Genomic DNA, 24651 nt, shown 5'->3' with positions numbered 1-24651 from the left:
ACTAATTTATTAAATATAAGATGGCAGAAATGGTGTCTGATATATTCAATAAATATTATTACTATTATTATATTTGGCAGAGAAAAAATGGAAAATATAGTGTTCAAGAACAAAAATTACAGATTTGATGTAAATATATCTAACAGAAAATTTAAAGCATATTTTGGGAAGCAATTGTTTTGATTTTAATCAAATAAATAGAGGGTGTCCATAGACCCAGGAATATGAGACTGATAGTCAAAAGTAAGGAGTGGCAATAAACTATAAAAATTGCCATGGGCAAGTCCTATGAAATCTAAGAACACTCTGCTGAACGTATTCAACTCTTGCACAGTCATACTAAAAAATGTAAGTCTCAAGGCATGCTGGGCCATGCTATAGGCTGGTTCTTAGCTTGAGGCTTCACCCAGAGTTTGCAAGTATCTGCCTTAACCTAGCTTAACTCAATGAATCACAGAGATGAAAGAAATGAACCAATTGTCATCAACATAGTTCTCCGATTTCTTTGAATATCGTGTGTTATTTGTCTATATGGTTTTAATTGGGTGTTATATATGGTATTTCCTCTGATTTGAACTCTTTGCACATTACTATTATTTTTACCTATTATTCATATTTCAGATCTCATTTTAAATATCACTTCCTCTGATAAGACTTTCTGACCTTATTAAGAGTACTTTCAAATAATCATTATTCACTCTCTTAGCAATCTGTACTTCCTTGATCAGACAATTTATCATGCTTTGCTGTAATTACTTAATTTTCTGTCTCATTTGCTTGACTCTCATCTCTTGCAAAAAAAGAACAGTGTCTACTATGCTTAGTGTTATGTCCCAAATAATTAAGATACTGTTTTACATAAAATTATAATAGATGCTCACTTAATATGTAATAATATTAAATATATATCTAGGATCCACTGTCTTATATGTTTTGCTTTTATGAGTCATTGATTTCTTAACCATGTCCCCTATTTCAAAAAATTTGTCTTTTTAATATCCTATCTTATATTTACTCCTTCCATTGTGCTTTTTAAACAAAAAATAGTCAATCATGTTTTCCTTTTACAATAATTTGTATACATTTTTATGACTGCTTTTAACCTATTCAATCCCATTAAATATCCTTTCCAATTTTATTAAAGATATAAGTTGAAATTTTTCAGTTTTCATGTTTCTTACAGGAACATTGTTTCAAATGGCCGTGATTTTGTCTAATACAGAAATTGTTCCCTTTGTGTCTCATGCTAATTTTTTATAAGTTATGTGAATTATATTCATATGGTATTCATAAGATCTTACATGGCCTTTCACCAGAAATCCACATTAACCTGAGTCCTGACTTGACTGTCACACTATATCCCAAGAGGACTCAAACAGAGGAAATACAGAAAGAAGTAAAGGAATCAAAATAGCATGTTAATTATAACTTGACTTTTGGTCCCAAACCATTATGCAATACACTAATGATGTGAACAATCTGACAGGGAACATATGGAACACTCTTTTGCCTCATTTGCTATAGAATAGTACTCAAAGACAAAGCAAAGAAATGACCTATTTCTCCTACATCATGCAAATATCAAAATTTAAAATTATGTTGAGATATGCTGCACATAAGAAAATATATCTGGAGAGGCAGAGTAGAAAATAGTATTTATCCCTGATGTCTAGAACCTCCTACCCAGACATTCCTAAATTGAAGCTTTTGGCAAAGCTGTTATGTGAGAACAAGATGGGAAAGGAGGAGGCAGCAAAGGTACACAGAGAGGAGGAGGATAAAAAGAAGAAAAAGAGCAAAGAATAAAGTTCTTGGAGATAGCTAAGATGGCTGACTAGATGCAGCCTGGAAGACCTTCTCCCATGAAGAGAGAACAGACAAACAAGTAAACAAGCAAACTCCAAATAGTTCTTCAGAAAGAAAACATTTACAGTGGACAGAGGAAGGCAACAGACACCAGGCTAAAAGGGGAGGAAGCTAAGAAACCTGCAAAAGGTTGCTGAGCATCAGGACTTTTTCTGGCTCCAAGTGTCTCCTAGGGAAAGGGTGAGTGAAATAGGCATGGGGTGGCCCACTTTCACCATGGACCTCTGGGATCTTAGCTGGAGGAGACCCTGTGACCCCCCATGGACATTTGAGTTGGCAAGGAAAACTACTCAGAGACTTAGCAGAGACCAAAATCTAGCCTGCATGAAGCCCAGAAAGTTTTGGGTAGGAACAGCTGCACTGGAGCATGGCCATGGACATCCACCTCCCAAGGATTGGTATACTCCTCCAGGCAGCTTTCACATTAGTTAGCTAGTGGACATGGACAGAGCAAGGCTGTCTTGCCCATGGGACAGGAACAGTCTGATCTGAGCACCACTCTGTCTGCCAGCTTTTCTCAGGGTCCCTGCTTGGCCACACCCACTTACAGTTTAGCCTCAGCTTGCCAGCAGACACTACCATAGCTCTTTCACTAGCAGACCCTGCCTACCTGTCAGTGCACTTTTGCAGATGGACCCCACAAGTGGACACCCACCTACAGCCTTTCTCCACTGCCCCACTGGAGTACACATGTGTGCAGGCCCACCACTACCCCACCAGAGCCCTTTTAAGGGCAGCCACCATCAAAGTGTGGTTGCCAGAATACTGGGAATGCCTCAGACTCTCCAGTGCAGCAAGTGCTTAACCAGGAGGAAGAGAACAAAGCCACAGGCCTGGTCTCACCTACATAGGGTTAAGGCACACAGCCCAGGAGTACTAAGTGGAGCCTTGGTCTCCTGAAACCATCCAGAAACAAAGCCAATTGACTAAACCCATTTTATACCACAGTCAAATCCTCAAGGGCATCAAAAAATATGAAAGCAAAAAGCCACAGCCAAAAGACAGCAACTTCAGAGATTAAAAGAACATCATCAGCACACAGAGATGAGAAAGACCCAGTGCAAGAACTCTGGCAACTCTAAAAGCCAGAATGTCTTCTTACCTCAAAACGATCATACTAGCTACCCAGCAAAGGTTCTTAACTAGACTGAAATGGCTGAAATGATAGATATAGAATTCAGAATCTAGACAGCAAGGAAGCTTATCGAGATACAGGAGAAGGTTCAAACTCAATCCAAGGAACACAGTAAAACAGCCCAAGAGTTGAAAGATGACATAGCCATTTTTAAAAAGAACCAAACTGAACTTCTGGAAATATAAAAATTTGCTACAGGAATTTCAGAATGCAACTGGAAGCATTAATAACAGAGTAGACCAAGCTGAAGAAAGTATCTCAGAGCTTGAATACTGCTCCTTTGAATCAATGCAGGCAGACAAAAATATAAGAGAATTTTTAAAAATAAACAAAACCTCTGAGAAATATGAGATTATGTAAAGAGGCCACACTTAGGACTTATTGGCATTCCTGAAACAGAGAGAGAGCAAGCAACTTGGAAAACATATTTGAGGATATTCCCCATGAAAAATTCCTGAACATGGCTAGAAAGGTCAATATGCAATTTCAAGAAATTCAGAATATCCCTGAAAGATACTATATTCCTAAGACACATAGTCATCAGATTCTCCAAAGTCAACATAAAAGAAAAAATCTTAATGGCAACTAGAGAGAAAGGTAAGGTCATGTACAAAGCGAACCCCATCAAGCTAACAGCAGGTCTTTCAGCAAAAGCCCTAAAACCCAGAACAGATCAGAGCCTGTATTCGGGATCCTTAAAGAAAAGAAATTCCAATCAAAAATTTCGTATCTCACCAACCTAAGCTTCATAAGCAAAGAAGAAATAAATTTCTTTTTTAGACAAGCAAATGCTAAGGAAATTTGTTAACTCTAGACCTGCCTTACTAGAGGTCCTTAAGGGAGTGCTAAATATGGAAACGAAAGATCATTACCAACCACCACAAAAACACATTTAAGTATATAGCCCACAGACACATCAAGCAAATATACAACCAAGTTTACACAACAACCAGCTCACAACATAACAGGATCAAATCCTCACATATCAATATTAACCTTGAATGTAAATGGGCAAAATGCCCTATTTAAAAGACCCAGAGTGGTAAGTTGGATAAAGAAGCAAAACTCAGCTGAATGCTATCTTCAAGAGACCCAACTCACATGTAAAAATATTCATAGGCTCTAAGTAAAGTAACGGAGATTTATTAAGAAAATGGAAAACAAAAGAGAGCAAGGGTTGTCATTCTTATTTCAGACAAAACAGACTTTAAACCAACAATGATCAAAAAGGATAAAGAAGGGCATTACATAATGAATAAGGGTTAAATTCAACAAGAAGACTTAATTATCCTAAATATATATGCACCCGACATTGGAGTACCCAGATTCATAAAACACATTGTTGGAGACCTACAAAGAGATTTAGATAACCACACAATGATATGAGAACGGGGCAGGAAGTGCTAAGTAGAGAAGGGCGGGGTCCCTGGCAAGGGCTCAACCCTCAGGCCTGTGCCCACGGACCTAAATGAAGACAAGCATTTCTTTTTTCATACCCAAAAAGTTACCTTTGGTCCATCACACCCTGCATCCTGTGTTCATAAAACCCAGGACTGTAGCAGGCACACACACAAGTGGCCGGAAGTTGAGAGGAGCAGAAGAACACACCAGCAGACACCAGGAGACCTGCAATGGTGGAACAATGCGGACACCAAGGGGAATTTAGCCGTGGGCAGTCAGAGGAGAGTCCGACCGCCGGGTGGCCTGACTTTAGGGGAAGACCACCCTCCCACTCCATCCCCCTTCTGATTCCCAATCCATCTCACTGAGAGCTACCTCAACTACTCAATAAAACCTTGCACTCTTCCTCCAAGCCCACATATGATCCAATTTTTTGAGTACACTAGGGCAAGAAGCCGGGATACAGAAAGCTCTCTGTCTTTGCATTAAGGCAGAGGGTCTAATTGAGCTGATTAATGCAAGCAGCCTGCAGACTGCAAAGCTGAAAGAGCATACTAACACATGCCCACTTAGGCTTCAGGAGCTGTAAACACTCACCCCAGATGCTATCGTGTGGTCAGAGCCCAAAAATGCTCCCCACGACCACTGCACTGCCTAGAAGTTTAAGTAGTGAGGCACAGAAGAAGCGAGCCCACACTCCTGTCACACACCCTGCGAGGGTGATAAGGAAAATTCTCCTGTTTCAATAATAGTGGGGTCTTCAACACCCAACTGCCAGCATAAGATCACTGATGCAGAAAACTAACAAAAATATTCAGGACCTAAACTTGATACTTGACCAAATGAACCTGACATATACAGAATACTCCCCCCAACAACAACAGAATATACGTTCTTCACATCTGCACACTGCATATACTCTAATAAATGACACATTTGACCATAAGGCAATTCTTAATGAACTAAAAAAAAAATCCAAATCATATCAACCACATTTTCAGACCACAACACAATAAAAACAAATCAATACCAGGAATATCTCTCAAAACCATGCAATTACATGAAAATTAAACAACTTTCTCCTCAGTGACTTTTGGATAAAGAAGGAAATTAAGGCAAAAAAAAAATCATTGAAATTAATGAAAAATAAAGGTAGAATATAAGAGAACCTCTGACACACAGCTTAAGCACTGAAAAGAGGAAGTTTATTGGGCTAAAATCCTACATGAGGAAGTTAGATCTCAAACAACCTAACATCACATGTAAAGGAACTAGAAAAACAAGAGCAAGTCAACCCCAAAGCTACTAGAAGTGAAATAACCAAAATCAGAGCTGAACTGAACAAAATTGAGATGGAAAAATTCATACAAATGATCCACAAAACTCAAAGTTTGTTTTTTGAAAGAATAAATAAGATTGGTAGGCTACTACCTAATTAATAAAGAGAGAAGATTCAAATAAACACAATCAGAAATGACAAAGGGGACAATGCCACTGACCTCACAGGAATACAAAAAAGCCTCAGAGTCTATTACATACACCTCTATGCATACAAACTAGAAAATATAGAAAAAAAATGGATAAATTTCTGGAAACATTAAAACCCCTGATGACTGAACCAGGAAGAAATTGAATTCATGAACAGACCAATAATAAGTTCCAAAACTAAATCAGTAATTAAAAGCCTACCAACCAGAAAAAGCCCTGGTCCAGATGGATTCACAGCTGAATTCAACCACACAATAAAGAACTGCTACCAATCATGCTAAAATTATTCCAAAAACTTGAGGAGGAGGGACTCCTAACTCATTCCATAAGGCCAGCATTATTCTGACGTCAAAACCTGGCAGAGACACAAGAAAAGAAAAAAAGAAAAAGAAAAGTTTAGGCCAAGATCACTAATGATATATGCAAAAATCCTCAACAAAATACTAGCAAATCTAATCTAGTAACACATTAAAAAGCTAATCCACCATGATCAAGTAGTCTTTATTACTGACATGCAAAGTTAATTCAACATATGGAAATTAATAAATGTGATTCATCACATAAACAAAACTAAAAACAAATGCCATGTGATCATCTCAATAGACACAGAAAAGGGTTTTGATAAAATTCAGCATTCCTTCATATTAAAAACCCTGCACAAACTAGGTGTCAAAGGAACATACCTCAAAATAATAAGAGCCATCTATGACAAAACCACAGCTCATGGGTAGGAAGAATCAATATCGTGAAAATGGCCATACTGCCCATGATAACTTATAGATTCAATGCCATCCCCATCAAGCTACCAATGACTTTCTTCACAGAATTGGAAAAAAACTACTTTAAAGTTCATATAGAACCAAAAAAGAGCCCTCATTGCCAACTCAATCCTAAGCCAAAAGAACAAAGCTGGAGGCATCAAGCTACCTGACTTCAAACTACACTACAAGCCTACAGTAACCAAAACAGCATGGTACTGGTACCAAAACAGAGATATAGACCAATGGAACGGAACAGAGCCCTCAGAAATAATGCCACATATCTACAACCATCTGATCTTTGACAAACCTGACAAAAACAAGAAATGGGGAAAGGATTCCCTGTTTAATAAATGGTGCTGGGAAAACTGGCCAGCCACATGTAGAAAGCTGAAACTGGATCCCTTCCTTACACCTTATATAAAAATTAAGATGGATTAAAGACTTAAATGTTAGACCTAAAACCATAAAAACCCTAGAAGAAAACCTAGGCAATACCATTCAGGACATAGGCATGGGCAAGGACTTCACGTCTAAAACACCGAAAGCAATGGCAACAAAAGCCAAAATTGACAAATGGGATCTAATTAAACTAAAGAGCCTCTGCACAGCAAAAGAAACTACAATCAGAGTGAACAGGCAACCTACAGAATGGGAGAAAATTTTTGCAATCTACTCATTTGACAAAGGGCTAATATCCAGAATTTACAAAGAACACAAACAAATTTACAAGAAAAAAACAAACAACCCCATCAAAAAGTGGGTGAAGGACATGAACACACACTTCTCAAAAGAAGACACGTGAAAAAATTTATGCAGCCAAAAGACACGTGAAAAAATGCTCATCATCACTGGCCATCAGAGAAATGCAAATCAAAACCACAATGAGATACCATCTCACAACAGTTAGAATGGCGATCATTAAAAAGTCAGGAAACAACAGGTGCTGGAGAGGATGTGGAGAAATAGGAACACTTTTACACTGTTGGTGGGACTGTAAACTAGTTCAACCATTGTGGACGTCAGTGTGGCAATTCCTCAGGGATCTAGAACTAGAAATACCATTTGACCCAGCAATCCCATTACTGGGTATATACCCAAAGGATTAGAAATCATGCAGCTATAAAGACACATGCACACGTATGTTTATTTCGGCACTATTTACAACAGCAAAGACTTGGACCCAAGCCAAATGTCCAAGAGTGATAGACTGGATTAAGAAAATGTGGCACATATACACCATGGAATACTATGCAGCCATAAAAAATGATGAGTTCATGTCCTTTGTAGGGACATGGATGAAGCTGGAAACCATCATTCTCAGCAAACTATCGCAAGGACAAAAAACCGAACACCGCATGTTCTCACTCATAGGTGGGAATTGAACAATGAGAACACATGGACACAGGAAAGGGAACATCACACACTGGGGCCTGTTGTGGGGTGGGGGAAGGGGGAAGGATAGCATTAGGAGATATACCTAATATTAAATGACGAGTTAATGGTGCAGCACACCAACATGGCACATGTATACATATGTAATTAACCTGCACGTTGTGCACATGTACCCTAAACACAGCCAAATGAATGGGCAATAACTGGAAGCATTCCCCTTGACAACCAGAACAAGACAAGAATGCCCACTCTCACTAATCCTATGCAGAAGTCCTGGAAGTCCTAGCCAGAGCAATCAGGCAAGAAGTCCTAACCAGAGCAATCAGGCAAGAGAAAGAAATAAAAGGCATTCTAATAGGAAGAGAGGAAGTCAAACTCACTCTCTTCACAGACAATATGATTCTATACCTAGAAAACCCCATTGTCTGTAACCAAAGGCTCCTAGAACTGATAAACAACTTTAGTAAAGTTTCAGAATTCAAAATCAATGCCCCCTAAATCAGTAGCATTTATATACACCAATAACATCCAAGCTGAGAGCAAAATTAGGCACTCAATTCCATTCACAGTCGCCACAAAAAGAATAAATATCTAGGAATACACCCAACCAGGAAGATGAAAATTTTCTACAATGAGAATTACAAAACACTGCTGAAAGAAATCAGAGATGACACAAACAAATGGAAAAGTATTCCATGCTCATGGATAGGAAGAAACAATATTGTTAAAATAGACATATTGCCCAAAGCAATTTATAGATTCAATTCTATTTCTATCAAACTGACAAAGACATTCTTTACAGAACTTGGAAAAAGTTTTTAACCCTTTTCTCATTTAGAAAAAAAAGTGCAGCTCGTTGCCATTGCTCATTTAATTTTACATAAACAAGCTCTTTGAGGCTGAAGCAAATCTAATATTCAAGGTAAAAATAAAATATGAAAACTGTTCTTAGAGTTATTTCTAAACAGAACAGCAGAATCTGAATCATCAGAATCGTCTACTTTGGAAAAATTGGATGCATCAAGTGACTCTTCGGCCAACAACTGTTTGAGAATGATGTTAACATCAAGCATAGGAATGCTACATTTTCTAGGGTTTGACATTTTCAGTGATCAAGAATTACTATATTTTGTAAATGAAAATACCACTACTAAAAACTGAATGCTGTAAGTAGAATGATGTCTTTTGTTTCCAAAGTCTATATACTAGTGTAATGCAAAAATAATTTTAAAAATGAGATATTTTGTGGCAAAGTTATCTGGGGGTAAATGTTTCAGCTGCCAGCACTGGCAGCAAATATTCTTGGGGCAAATGGGAAAAGAGTTAAAATTCACATGGAACTAAAAAAAAGAGCCTAAATAGTCAATGCAATCCTAAGTAAAAAGAACAAACCTGGAGGCATCATTCTACCTGACTTCAAACTATGCTACAGGGCTCCAGTGGCCAAAACAGCATAGTACTGGTACAAAAACAGAAACATAGACCAGTGAAACGGAATGGAGATCCTAGAAATAAAGCAGCACACCTACAACTGTCTGATTTTAAACAAGACTGACAAAAACATGCAATGGGGAAATGACTCCCTATTCAATAAATGGTGCTGGAATAATGGGCTGACCCTGTGCAGAAGATTAAAACTAGACCCCTTCATGTTATTGTATACAAAAATAAACTCAGGAAGGACTAAAAACTTAAATTTAAGACCTCTAACTATAAAAATCCTAGAAGAAAACCTAGGGAAAACCATTCTAGACATAGGCCTTGGCAAAGATTTCACGATGAAGTCTCTAAAAGCAATTGCAACAAAAATAAAAATGGACAAGTAGACCTACTTAAACTAAAGATCTTCTGCACAGCAAAAGAAACCATTAACAGAGTAAACAGACAATGCACAGAATGGGAAAAAGTATTTGCAAACTATGCATCCAACAAAGGTCTAATATCCAGAATCTATAAGGAACTTATGCAAATCAATAAGCAAAAAATAAACAATAAAAAGTGGGTAAAGGACACGAACAGACACTTTTCAAAAAAAGATATACATTCAGCCAACAAGCATATGAAAAAAATGCTCAACATAACTAATTATTACAGAATAGCAATTCAAAACCATAATGAGAAACTATCTCACACCATTCAGAATGGTTATTATGAAAAAGTCAGAAAATGGCAGATGTTGGCAAGATTGCAGATAAAAGGGAACTCTTATACCCTGCTGGTGGGAATTTAAATTAGTTTGGCCACTGTGGAAAGCAGGTTGGAGATTTCTCAGAGAACTTAAAACAGGACTACCCTTCAACCTAGTAATCCCATTACTGGGTATATACTCAAAGGAGTATAAATTGATTTATCAAAAAGATACAGGCACTTGTATGTTCACCACAGCAATATTCACAACAGCAAAGACATAGAATCAACCCAGATGCCAATCAGTGTTGGACTGAATAAAGAAAATGTATGTATACACCATGGAATACTATGCAGCCATATAAAAGCAGAGCCTTGAAGGACCACAAGAAAACTGTTCAGGGGGTGAAAATGACAGTGGGGAAATCGCTATAGGATAATAAGAAAAAGATGACTAATGTTATATACTGGTGGGAAGGTTAGTAAAATTGTTGTTTGTAGTAACATTGAAAAAATAATATGTACTTAATAAATTGAAAGTTCTAATGAAATACATTTTCAGGTACTTGATTTGTTTTAGCTTCATATGATAATTTATAAAGAGTTAAAGAAGGGACTATTCTGATTTTGAGCAGAATTTAGAGAAAATATGAAATAGAAGTTTCTCATCCTCAGTGATTCCAAAGAGCAAAAAGTTCTCAAAATAACAGATGAACTCAGATTCATCAAATGTTGGTGGATGGCAGTACTATGTGGCTCCAGGTTAAAATTACCATCAAGGATATGGATTTTAGATTATTTGTAGAGACTTCAAATATTTAAGGTGGTGCCTAACACTGAACTAGAAAAAATGTTTCTAAGAACCTTAAGGATATTGTCCCACACAGGATTATAGCCAGGTCAAGTAGACAGGAGGTTGGTTTGAGAAAAATGTAGATGTGTATTCTGCCTAATGGAATTACTTCTACTTTGGTATATAAGAAACCCACAGAGTTTTAAAAGGAATTATATCAACTTAGGCTGAATAGGACAGAGATGTTCATTATAAAAAGAGGTCTCTAGGCCCTCATGTTTTCACTGCCAACATGGGCTATTTCATATGGAAAAAGAGTAACTCAACGGACAAAGTCAAGATAGCTTGGGCACTGCTGCTAGGAAGCAAGAGGTTCCAATCAAGTAAGTGGTGACATGTGCATGATGGATTCCAGAATTGCTGTGGATTAGTGACTATCAGCCTCCTCTTCCATGCTCCTTTTTGAACAGGAGGGTATACTGTAGATATCTTATGTGTTTAAAAAACATTATGTGTTGAGTCTATAAGGGTTAAATAGCATATCTTGTTTTACATAGTTCTTTAGATCAAGAGGAACTACTTGAAGAGCAGCACTCAACAAATCTGCACATCGACCTGGTTTAAATGCTAAGATCCTGCCCTTGTAGATTTGATGCCATAATGATGAGACTTTCACAAGGTCAAGGGAGAAGGTGAGTATATTTTATTTAAGAGAGGGATGTAAATTGCCCTGGTAAGGGAGTATGCTATACCTTATTGCATTTTCCAAAAATAACCACAATAATATTTCCCATCCCACATGCTTTTCTACAATGTGGTCTTCCCACCCTACCAAAAAGGCAGAGTCTATTTCTCCACACCTTTGAATGTGGCCAAGACTCATAACTGCCTTGGCTAATAGAATTTGGCCAAAGAGATACTGTGTCAGTTCTAACAAATCTCAATTTATCTGCTGTCTCCTACTTCTTTTTGTTAAAATATTCTTCAGACATTCTCCTTTGGAACTCAGCTGCCTGCTGAGAAGTCCTAGCTACACAAAGAGGCCATGTGTTGGCCACATGGAGCATCTGACTTCCAGCCAATAGCCAGCATCAAATGTAAACCATCTGAGTGAGCCATCTTGGACATTTAGCCTGGTCAAGCGGTAGACTCAGCCCCAGCTAATTTCTGACTGCCACCATATGAGACACTCCAAAAGAGAACCACCTAGCTGAGTGCAGTCAACCAACAAAACTGTGAAAGATGATAACTATTAATGTGTTTTAAGTTAGTAAGTTATGAGGTAGTTTGTCACACAAAATAAATAGAAGACTGAATTACAATAAGAAGAGAGAGATTGAGAATGGTATTGAATTTTTAAGCCCTTTGATAGCTCTTCCAATTGGGAATAAAATTCAGTGTCCCATCAGTTATAATATTGATATTCAATAATTCTTTACTATGTGTCAGTCTATGTTCCAATTGCTTGCATGAATTATCCTATTTATTCTACAGAGCAACCCATAAAGTATTATCATTATGATGTTTTTGTTATTCCTCTCTCACAGACAAGTAAACTGAGGCCTAGTAAATTTAAATATCATACCCAAAGTTGAACACCTCTTAACTAGCATCAGATCAAGGATACATATTCAGGTTTGTCTGATACCAAAGCGTATGCTTTTTACTACTATATAACGTGATCTATGACTAGAAAGATCATCATGATTCTCCTCTAAGCAGTAATCTTTTTTATACTTGGGAAAATAAGGCAAAACAAATTATTAAGTAACCCCTAGAAACAAACACTAAGTCTGGTGAGTTTTCTTCCTTTCATGTTCCTAAAGTCAAAGATTTGTGTTTGCCATATTGGAAGTGATGCCAAACTTCCGGTTAAGAAACCCAGCTTTTTGAAACAAAAAAGAAGCTAGGTGGGTGACAGGTAGTCCCAGCAGGTATCCTTTCTTTAGGGTCTCCTCTGTTTCTAGTGAGTCCCATTTACCAGGGCCAGCTTCTGTGACACAAATATAATGAGACTATGTTCAAACCTCTTTCCTGAAGCTACTAAAATATGCATCAGCCCTGCTGTATCAAGAAAGAATCACATGGTGGAGGAGGTTAAACTTTCTGTCTTTATTCTCACATGTACCTTTGGCCCACACACTAAATATCTGCAGTGTGATTACCTATAGCTTCTCAGGAATTCAACTGTCATAGAAGTAAAGGGCAATCAAGCTCAGTAGAGTGCAAATAGGTCAATATTGGGCTTCCCAATCTATGCTATCATATCACATTATCTTCATATCTGTGGCCTCCAAATAGGTGTAACAGCATCTTATTTTGTTTTCACAGTGTTAGTAAGGTGAGTTGTGAGTTATATTTATGTAGTTAATTTAGCAAAAGTCTTTGATATCTGTGGCTTATGGGTAGGATTCAATTATCTTCCAGTCTTATACAAATTTCTCCTAATTTTATACTACTTTGCCTATTAAAACATTGTTACATATAACACTTTGAACAAGCTTATGAGTTGGTATTAATATCCAGCTTTTAACTGAATACACTGAAATTCACTCTGGTTGAGTAAGATGTTCCAGGTTAAATGGTTGAGAAGTGACAAAGTGAGAGTGTGTACCCTGCATGTTTGGCTCCTTGGCACATGTTCTAGTCCGATATAACAGGGGTCCCAAACCCCTGGGTCAAGGACCGGTACCGATCCATGGCCTATTAGGAACCATACCACACAGCAGGAGGTGAGTGGAAGGTGAGCTAGCATTACCTCCTGAACTCCACCTCCTGTCAGATAAGCAGTGTCATTAGATTCTCATAAGAATGCAAACCCTATTGTGAACTGTGCATGTGAGGGATCTAGGTTGCACGCTCCTTATGAGATTCTAATGCCTGATTATCTGAGGTGGAACAATTTCATCCCAAAACCATTCCCCTGACTCCCAGTCTGTGGAAAAATGTTTTCCACAAAACTAGTCCCTGATGCCAAAAATGTTGGGGACTACTGCTATCTAAGATACTACCTACCTATCACACTTATGTTTGGAAAAAGAAGAGTGTTCATTATAGAAAAACAGCTGTTATTGTAGACAAAGGTATTGAGTTTAAAAATCTGCTGGTGACCCACAGATTTTTGGACCTGAGTGTGTTTGAGACTCAATTTAACATCTGTAATACCAGCAAATTATCATGATGAATGCAAGACTTTGATAGACAACAATATCTGAAGGTCAGGATATCCAAAAAACCCAATAATTTCCTATGTAAATCTGTTTTTCCTCCCATTTTTGTACAAGGATAATCCCTGGTATCCAAGTTGGAAGTCAATCTTTGATTCTTTTTTTCTTCTCAGTTTCATTTTTATTTTTAACCAGGTACCAAATATTATTAATTCTCTAACCTGTCTGTTACAATATTCCAGTTTTAAAATTTACATTTCCAATAAGTATTTTTCTGGTGCATAGACAACTGTAATTTCCTCTTTATTGCTCTCATGCCAGAATTGCTTTCAAAATAATGCTTTAAAATCTGAAGCCATGCCTCAATAAACTGGCCATATCCAAGTTTCATTTCCAAATTCTAGTGACCATGCCTCCTCCATTGAAACGAAGTGAGTTATTCTTTATTATGGAGAACAGTTTTTTTGGTTTTTTTTTTTACATTTTCATTCTCTATGCTATTGCTCACAGACTCTAAATGCTTTCCTTTATCCCCAGTTACATGAAACTTTGAAGTCAGGACTCAAATGCCACTTCTTCATATAAGGTATTAACAATAAGTTCAGAAAGCAATAACCCATCTTCCATATCTCTGTACCTTATGAAAGTGCTACTAAACTGTCTTAAATTAAAATGATTTGAATGTAAGCTTTGAATGAGTATGAACCCATATATAACATGGAATTATTATTTCTCAAAGTCCTTACATATTGTGTGGAGTCAAATTTGTGGATATGTCTTTATCATTTTTAATCTCTCATATATTTTTATTTTGAAACTATTTTTGAAAGTCCTCTACAGTCTTCTTATTCTGCAAAGATTCACTTTCAAGACTGCAAATATGAATGCTGGGATTCATCGAGGAATTTCCAGTGAAGCCCAGGAAACAAATTAAGATGTGGCTTTGAGAAATAACACCAGTCAAACATAATTCTAGGGCTGGGCAAACAAGACTCTTCTTGTTTCTTCAGGGAGACTCTCATTGCCAAGCTTGAAAATGATGAAGGGTTGGTCTTGGTGAAAAGAAGCTTATGCATCTGAGTTCTTAGATGGAAACAAGCAATATGTATGCATCAACTTAGTCATAATATTCTAGTTTACCACCACACATAAAACTTATTGTGCCTTTTCCCTTTGGTGTTTTTTTTTTTTCTTCCATGTGAACAGTCTTTTCTGAAGCATATATACAACTCAGGCCATAAATTAAGGCACATGTGCTTCTCTATGAAAATTCTGTGGCATTAAAACTGAGACAATCCAAAAATTGTAAACTTTCTGTCAAAGTAAAAAATAGCTAGAGGTTTCACCTTTGGTTGATTTAGTATTTCACTAATTTAATAATTGTTATTTTAAAATGGTAATTAAATTTTCACTAGGATTTTTTTCTTAAGGTTATTGCATTTGATGTCATTTTATGAACAAATTAGTAATTTAGGCTAAAGAAACCTAGCTGTTTTGGGTTCTGAATTATACTGGAAACATCATTCATAGTATGTAATACACTGACATAAGTGAATTGAATTTTAAACTAGGATCATTTTAAAAATTATATTTGAATTACCATATCTCTAAACTAAATTCATAGGAAAATGAAACTGAAATGTAGATAAGGTAATATATAACAGCAGGAAAAATATTTCCTTATAATACAATTATTCCACATATTTATGATTATTTCATTTTTAGAAATATATTGTGTGCATTGGATTATGTATACTATCTATATGGATAAATTTTCAAATCATGAATAAAGCTTAAGACATTTGTTACAATATTAAACATCAACATTTTGGGATGCTACTATAATTCTATTGGTTTGTGTTTGATTCTAGCACTATTTTTGGCTTCCATTTACTTGTGAAATCTTTAGAATCAGCACCGCTAATTCATTCTGGTCAGTTTCCAGCTTTCACAGTAGCAGCATGAATAGAATTTGCTACAGATTCAGTTATGGTGTCACAATGATTTATTTTCCTTTTTAACATAAAATTTATTTTTTAATGTAAGCAAAACCTTTAAAATGAGAAGAAAATAAGCTGTCTTTTCTTTGTGGTCAATGCCAGAATATTAGCTGAACATCTAGATGCTGTCTTCAAAGTAGCAGAGCCAGTAAACTTCAAAACACCTCTGATGATTTAGATTACTAGCATTTCAAACCAAAGTCACTTAGATTTTACATGTAATAGGGATAATAACACTTCAGCAAAATCAGCAATAGGGAAGTCTTCAAATATTTAATAAATTTGTGTTCATAAATGACAGTTAATTGTTATAGCACATACCAAAAAAGTGTGTTTAAAGCACAAAACCAAACATGTTTTTGCATACATATTTATAATATTTGTGGAAGACTTTAAAACATTCAGTAGATACCCTTGAACATTTTCACCTAAAGTTCTATTTAAGAAGATTCCATTCAAATGTTAGCAGATGCATGCCCCAAATTATCTGCTGCAAAAATTAAATTGCTACGGCATATTCAGTACTGCTTAGATATTCTAGAACTAAAACTGATTGAGATAGAAATGCTTACACATTTAAACTACAATAAAAATCATTAAAATGAAGCATGGTAGACTTTCAGTTTCAAAATATAAAGAACTTGGAAGTAGTCATTCTCATCCTTACAAAAACAACAGAAAACCTGGACAAATTGAAATTCAGTGACATTTCTTGGACCCATTAAAGAACTGAGGTCTCAGAGCAAATCATCACTCTGAAATCTGGAAAGGTGAATAAAGGAAATCACAGATGAAATCTGTTTATCTGGAGCAGAAACTGCTGGAGCTACAAGCTGTTAAGAACACTTAAATGATAATTTTGATTAATTTCTGGATACTGAGTGTGCACTAGCATGAGATAAAGACTTTCTGGGGGCCTCAAGATTAGGAGGGCAACATTTTCATAGTTTGCACTCCAAGAACCATCAAGTTCTTACAGAGGATCCAAGAAAAATCCTCAGTACCCTTGGAAGCAGGAGAGGAGCGTAACTTTGTAAAACATGTTTAGAATGTTCTCCATAACTAAGGTCTGCTGTCCTTGAAGTAATTGTCAGAGCACAATTTTAAAATCTTGCCTCAACCAGGAAAAGGATTCCTACCAATTATGGTGCCCTCTAGCCTATTATCTTACCTAAGGGGAAAAATTAGTCAACATGGTCGAGCATTTCAAAGAAACACACTGGGAATATTGATTGCATCTAGGATATGAGTAAAGGTGAAGGACAGGAACACTTGTGAAAGCTACAGCCCAGACACCTGGGCCTGCCAAAAGACTAAAACTTAATTGGATTTTGGAATGTCACCCCCTCTCACTGTTACTCTCTCACTGCATTAAGATTGTTTCAGTAGATTATAGCTGAAAGAGCTGCAAGATGTACATGTTCGCTCGGTAGCAGTATATAAAGAAGTCCTAAAGTCAAGGGGAGATAAAAACAAGGACACTAGAGGACGCTGAAGCCTTGGGCACCTACAGCTACAACAAGCATTGAACACAACCCAACTCCTAGCCAGATTAACATAAATCTTCCCACCAAAGGCCCATTTACTTCAGTTGCTATTATTCATCATAGCCTGTCTGGCTTACAACCAAAAATTAAAATATATAACAAAAGGCAAAAAAAAAAAAGTCTGAAAAAAGCAAACAGACATGACAACCAGAATCATATATGACACAAATATGTGAATTATCAGATAGATGATTTTAAATAATAATATGCTAAAAGCTGTAATGAAAAAGTAGAAAACATATAATAAAAAGATGGGTCATATCAGTAGAGAGGTGAGAAATTTAAGAGGAATCAAGAGTAAATGTTATAAATGAGAAAAGTAACACTGTCACAGAGATGAAGAATGCCTTTTGATGGCTCATCAGTAGATGACACAGATGAGGAATCAATGAGCTTGAAGATAGGTCAATAAAAACTTCCCAAATCAGCAAGAGTGAACCCTAATATGAACTATGAATTTTGGATGATAATGACGTGTCAATGTAGGTTCATCGGTCATAACAAATGTTCCACTCTGATGGAATGTTCATAGAAGTGAAGGTTGTACTCATGTGGGGGCAAGGGACATATGGGGACCCTGTGATTTCTTCCAAATTTTGCTGTAACTCTAAATAAGCTCCAAAAATGAAGTCAATTTTAAAAAAAATCAAAAACTTCCCAAACTCAAGTGCAAAGAGAATGAAATAAAAAAAAGTGGGACAATTTAAAAAGTTGTAATGCATCAATAATTGGAATAATACAAGGAAAAAAAAAGAAAGAATGAGGTAGAAAAAGTATTTTAAAAAATAATGGGTAAGCATCTGTTAAAATTAATGGCAGTAACCGAAACATAGATCATGGAAGCTCAGAGAACACTTAGCATGATACACACAAAAAAACAAACAAACAGAAAAATCACCTCAGCATATCATATTTAAACTTCAGAACACCAAAAACAAAGAGAAAATTATGAAGGAAGCAAGAGATAAACAAGGAACAAGGATTACGGTAGTCTTCTCATCAGAAACCTGCAAGAAAAAAGAGACTTGGGCAAAAGGACTGGAATGAAAACAAAAACAAAAACACAAAACAAAACAAAAAACTTTGCTATCCTGGAATTCTATATTAAATGAAATCACCTTTCATAAGTAAAAAAATAAAAGAAATAAAGACTTGCTCAAACTAACAAAAAAACTCAGGATATTCATTGTCAGCTTACCTGCTCTGCATGAAATTTAGATCTTCAGGCAGAAGAAAAATAATATAGGTTAAAACTTCAATCTACATAAAGAAAAGACCATTATAGAAGGAACAAATGAAGGTAAAATAAAATATTTTACTTTCCATATTCTTAACTGAAATTTTTAAAAAGCTTGTTTAAAGTAATAAAAATACATTAATACTAGAAAAAGTGTATTGGGTAGTTATAGTATATGGGTTAGTGAAATGAATGACAGTAATTGATATGGACTGAATTGTGTCCTCCCAAAATTCATATGCTAAAGCCTCAGCCTGCAATGTGACTATATTTGGAGATAAAATATATAAGGACGAAATTAAGTTTAAATGAGGTCATAAGGATGAGGTCCTCATTATAGGATTAGAGTACTTATAAGGAGAGACAACAGAGAGCTCAGTCTCTCTAAGGCTAAGAACCTTCAAGGAGTCCACTACACCCCCCTGCCACATCCACCAGAACAGGTGCTGGTATCCATGGTTGAAAGACCCACAGATATTTCACATCATAGGACTCTGTGCAGACAACCCCCAGTGGCAGCCCCAAGCTGGGTAGACTTTCTGGGTTGCTAGACCCAGAAGAAAGAAAACAATCACTGCAGTTTAGCTCATAGGAAGCCACATCCATAGGAAAAGGGGAAGAGTACCACATCAAGGAAACACGATGTGTGACAAAAGAATCTAAACAACAGCCTTCAGCCCTAGACCTTCCCTCTGACAGAGGCTACCCAAATGGGAAGGAACCAGAAAACCAACCCTGGTAATATGACAAAACAAGGCTTGTCAACATCCCCCAAAAATCACACGAGTTCACCAACAATGGATCCAAACCAAGAAGAAATTCTTGATTACCTGAAAAAAGAATTCAGGAGGTTAGTTATTAAGCTAATCAGGGAGGCACCAGAGGAAGGCAAAGCCCAATGCAAGGAAGTCCAAAAACTGATACAAAAAGTGCAAGGAGAAATTATCAATGAAATAGATACCATAAATAGGAAACAACCAAAACTTCAGGAAACAATGGACACACTTACAAAAATGCAAAATGCTCAGGAAAGTCTCAGCAATAGAATTGAACAAGTAGAAGAAAAAAATTAAGAGCTCAAAGACAATGTCTTCAAATTAACCCAATCCAAGAAAAATTTAAAAAATTTACTAAGAAAATATGACCAAAGCCTCCAAGAAGTCTGGGATTATGTTAAATGGCCAAACCTAAGAATATTCACTGTTCCTAAGGAAGAAGAGCATTCTAAAAGCTTGGAAAATATATTTGGGAGTATAATGGAGGAAAACTTCCCCAGCCTTGCTAGAGACTTAGACAGCCAAATACAAGAAGCACAAAGAACACCTGGGAAATTCATCACAAAAAGATCATCCCCTAGACACATTGTCATCAGGTTATCCAAAGTTAAGACAAAGGAAAGAATCTTAAGAGTTGTGAGACAGAAGCACAAGGTAACCTATAAAGGAAAAATCTATCAGATTAACAACAGATTTCTCAGTAGAAACCCTATGAGCTAGAGGGGATTGGGGCTCTATCTTCAGCCTCCTCAAACAAAGCAAATATCAGCCAAGAATTTTGCATCTAGTGAAACTAAGCATCATATAAGATACAGTCTTTTTCAGACAAACAAACACTGAGAGAATTTGCCACTACCAAGCCACCATTACAAGAACTGCTAAAAAGAGCTCTAAATATTGAAACCAATCCTAGAAACACATCAAAACAGAACATCTTCAAAGCATAAATAACACAGGACCTATAAAACAAAAATACGAGTTAAAAAGCAATAATGAAAAACAAGCCAAAGTACACAGGTAACAGATAGCACGATGAATGCAATGGCACCTCACATCTCAATACTAACATTGAGTGTAAATGGCCTAAATGATCCACTTACATGTTACAGAACCACAAAATGAATAAGGACTCACCAACCAACTATCTTCTGCATTCAGGAGACTCACCTAACACGTAAAGACTCACAGAAACCTAAAGTTAGGGGGTGGAAAAAGGCGTTTCATGCAAATGGACACAGAAAGTGAACAGGGGTAGCTATTCTTATATCAGAGAAAACAAACTTTAAAGCAACAGTGGTTAAACGAGACACAGAGGGACATTATTACATAATGTTAAAAAGCCCTGTCCAACAGGAAAATATCACAATCCTAAATATAAATGCACCTAACAATGGAGCTCCCACATTTTTAAAGCAATTACTAATAGACCTAAGAAATGAGATAGACAGAAACACAATAATAGTGAGGGACTTCAGTACTCCACTGGCAGTACTAGACAGGTCATCAAGACAGAAAGTCAACAAAGAAACCATAGATTTAAACTATACCCTGGAACAAATGGACTTAACAAATATACACAGAACATTTCATCCAACAACCACAGAATATACATTCTATTCAACAGAGCATGGAACTTTCTCCAAGATAGACAATATGATAGGAGATAAAACAAGACTCAGTAAATTTAAGAAAATTGAAATTATACAAAGCACTCTCTCAGATCACAGTGAAATAAAACTGGAAATCAACTCCAAAAGGAAACTTCAAACCATGCAAACACATGGAAATTATATAACCTGCTCCTGAATGAGCAATGAGTCAAAAGTAAAATAAAGATGGAAATTTAAAAATTCTTCAAGCTGAACGACAATAAAGACAGAACCTATCAAAACCTCTGGGTTATTGCAAAGGCAGTGCTAAAAGGAAAGTTCATAATCCTAAATGCCTACATCAAAAAGACTGATAGAGCACAAACTGAAATTCTAAGGTCATACCTCAAGGAAATAGAGAAGCAAGAACAAAGCAAACCCAAACCTAGCAGAAGAAAGGAAATAACCAATATCAGAGCAGAACTAAATGAAATTGAAACAAACAAAGAAACAAAAATACAAAAGATAAATGAAACAAAATCTGTTTCTTTGAAAAGATAAATAAAATTGATAGACCACTAGCAAGATTAACCAAGAAAAGATGCAAATAGCCTCATTAAGAAATGAAACAGGAGACAACTGACACCACTGACCAGACAAATTTACAGCAGAATTCTACCAGACATTCAAAGAAAAATTGGTATCAATCTTTTTGACACTGTTCCACAAGATAGAGAAAGAAGGAACTCTCTTTAATTTATTCTATGAAGCCAGCATCACCCTAATACCAAAACCAGGAAAGGACATAATCAAAAAAGAAAACTACAGACTGATATCCTTGATGAATATAGACGCTAAAATCCTTAACAAAATACTAGCTAACTGAATCCAACAACATATCAAAAGGATTATCCACTATGATCAAGTTGTCATACCAGGGATGCAGGGATGATTCAACATACACAAGTCAACATATGTGACACACCACATAAACAGAATTAAAAACAAAAATCACATGATCATCTCAATAGACGCAGAAAAAGCATTCAACAAAATCCAGCATCCCTTTATGATTAAAACTCTCAGCAAAATTGGCATACAAGGGACATACCTCAATGTAACCAAAGCTACCTATGAAAAACACACAGCCAACATAATACTGAATGGGGAAAAGTTGAAAGCATTCCCTCTGAGAACTGGAACAAGATAGGATGCCCACTCTCACCACTCCTCTACAACACAGTACTGAAGTCCTAGCCAGAGCAATCACACAAGAGAAAGAAATAAAGGGCACCCAAATTGATAAAGAGGAAGTCAAACTGTCACTGTTTGCTTATGATATGACTGTTTACCTTGAAAACCCTATAGACTCCTCCAGAAAGCTCCTAGAACTGATAAAAGAATTCAGCAAAGTTTCTGGAATGAAAGATTCATGTAAAACAATTAGTAGCTCTTCTATACACCAACAGCAACCAAACTGAGAATCAAATCAAGATCTCAACCCTTTTACAATAGCTGCAAAAAAAAAAAATACTTAGGGATATATATAACAAAGGAGTCCAAAGACCTCTACAAGGAAAACTACAAAACACTGCTGAAAGAAATCACAGATGACACAAACAAATGGAAAGACATCCCATGCCCATGGAAGAGTAGAATCAAAAATTGTGAAAATGATCATACTGCCAAAAGCAATCTACAAATTCAATGCAATCCCCAGCAATATACCACCATCATCCTAAACAGAATTAGAAAAAAATTCTAAACTTTAGATGGAATCAGAAAAGAGCCTGCATGGCCAAAGCAAGACTAAACAAAAATAACAAATCTGGAAGTATCACACTACTTGATTTCAAACTATACTGTAAGGCCATAGTCACCCTGACAGCATGGTACTGGTGTAAAAATAGGCACATAGACCAATGGAACAGAATAGATAACCCAGAAGTAAACCCAAATATTTAAAGCCAACTAATCTTCAACAAAGCAAACAAAAACATAAATGTGGGGAAAGGACACCCTATTAAACAAATGGTGCTAGGATAATTGGCTAGCCACATGCAGGAGATTGAAACTGGATCTTTATCTCTCATCATATACAAAAATCAACTCAAGATAGATTAAAGACTTAAATCTAAGGCCTAAAGCTATGACAATTCTAGGAGATAACATTGGAAAAACCCTTCTAGAAATTGGCTTAGGCAAAGATTCCATGATCAAGAACACAAAAGCAAATGCAATAAAAACAAAGATAAATAGTTGGGACTTGATTAAACTAAAGAGCTTTTGCATGGCAAAAGGAACATCCAGCAGAGTAAACAGATGGCCCACGGAGTGGGAGAAAATCTTCATAATCTATACATTTGACAAAGGACTAATATCCAGAATCTACAATGAACTCAAACAAATCAATAAGAAAAAAAAACAAATAATCCTATCAAAAAGTGGGCTAAGGACACGAATAGAGAATTCTCAAAAGAAGATATACAAATGGCCAACAAACATAAGAAAAAATGTTCAACATCACTAGTGATCAGGGAGATGCAAATCAAAACCCACAGCCAACATAATACTGAATGGGGAAAAGTTGAAAGCATTCCCTCTGAGAACTGGAACAAGACAGGATGCCCACTCTCACCACTCCTCTGCAACATAGTACTGAAGTCCTAGCCAGAGCAATCAGACAAGAGAAGGAAATAAAGGGCACCCAAATCGATAAAGAGGAAGTCAAAGTAAGGTGATACCTCACTTTGGAGTACCTTATTCACCTTTGATACCACCTTACTCCTGCAAGAATGGCCATAATAACAAAATAATAATAAAAAAACAGTAGATGTTGGCATGGATGCAGTGATCAGGGAACACTTCTACACTGCTGGTGGGAATATAAACTAGTACAGCCACTATGGAAAACAGTGTGGAGATTCCTTAAAGAACTAAAAGTAGAACTACCATTTGATCCAGCAATCCCACTAAGTACCTATCCAGAGGTAAAGAAGTGACTATACGAAAAATATACTTGCAAACTCATATTTATAGCAGTACAATTCACAATTGCAAAATCATGGAACCAACACAAATGTCCATCAGCGAGTGGATAAAGAAACTGTGGTCTAGACATACAATGGAATACTACTCAGCCATAAAAAGGAATGAATTAACAGCATTTGCAGGGACCTGGAAGAAATTGGAGACTATTATTCTAAGTGAAGTAACCCAGGAATGGAAAAGCAAACATTTTATGTTGTCACTGATGTGTGGGAGCTAAGCTATGAGGATGCTAAGGCATAATAATGGTACAATGGAACGTGGGGACTTGGGGGAAAAGTGGGAGGGGGCGAAGGATAAAAGACTACAAATATGCTGCAGTGT

General features: G+C 36.5%; 1 long non-coding RNA gene across 1 annotated transcript in view; it reads right to left on the bottom strand.

Annotated features, from left to right (window-relative positions):
• Window positions 1-7444, bottom strand: part of LOC134728890 (uncharacterized) — a 70964-nt gene extending 63520 nt beyond the window's left edge. The window contains exon 1 of the long non-coding RNA XR_010109749.1: window positions 6096-7444. This is a non-coding gene — a long non-coding RNA (uncharacterized LOC134728890). The remainder of the gene's footprint in view (window positions 1-6095) is intronic.
• Between the last annotated feature and the right edge of the window lie 17207 nt (window positions 7445-24651).

This window comes from Pan paniscus, chromosome 15, assembly GCF_029289425.2.
Source record: "Pan paniscus chromosome 15, NHGRI_mPanPan1-v2.0_pri, whole genome shotgun sequence".
Taxonomy (NCBI): Eukaryota; Metazoa; Chordata; class Mammalia; order Primates; family Hominidae; genus Pan; species Pan paniscus.
Note: the sequence above shows the minus strand (reverse complement) of the source record. Positions and strands in the feature narration are given on the sequence as shown.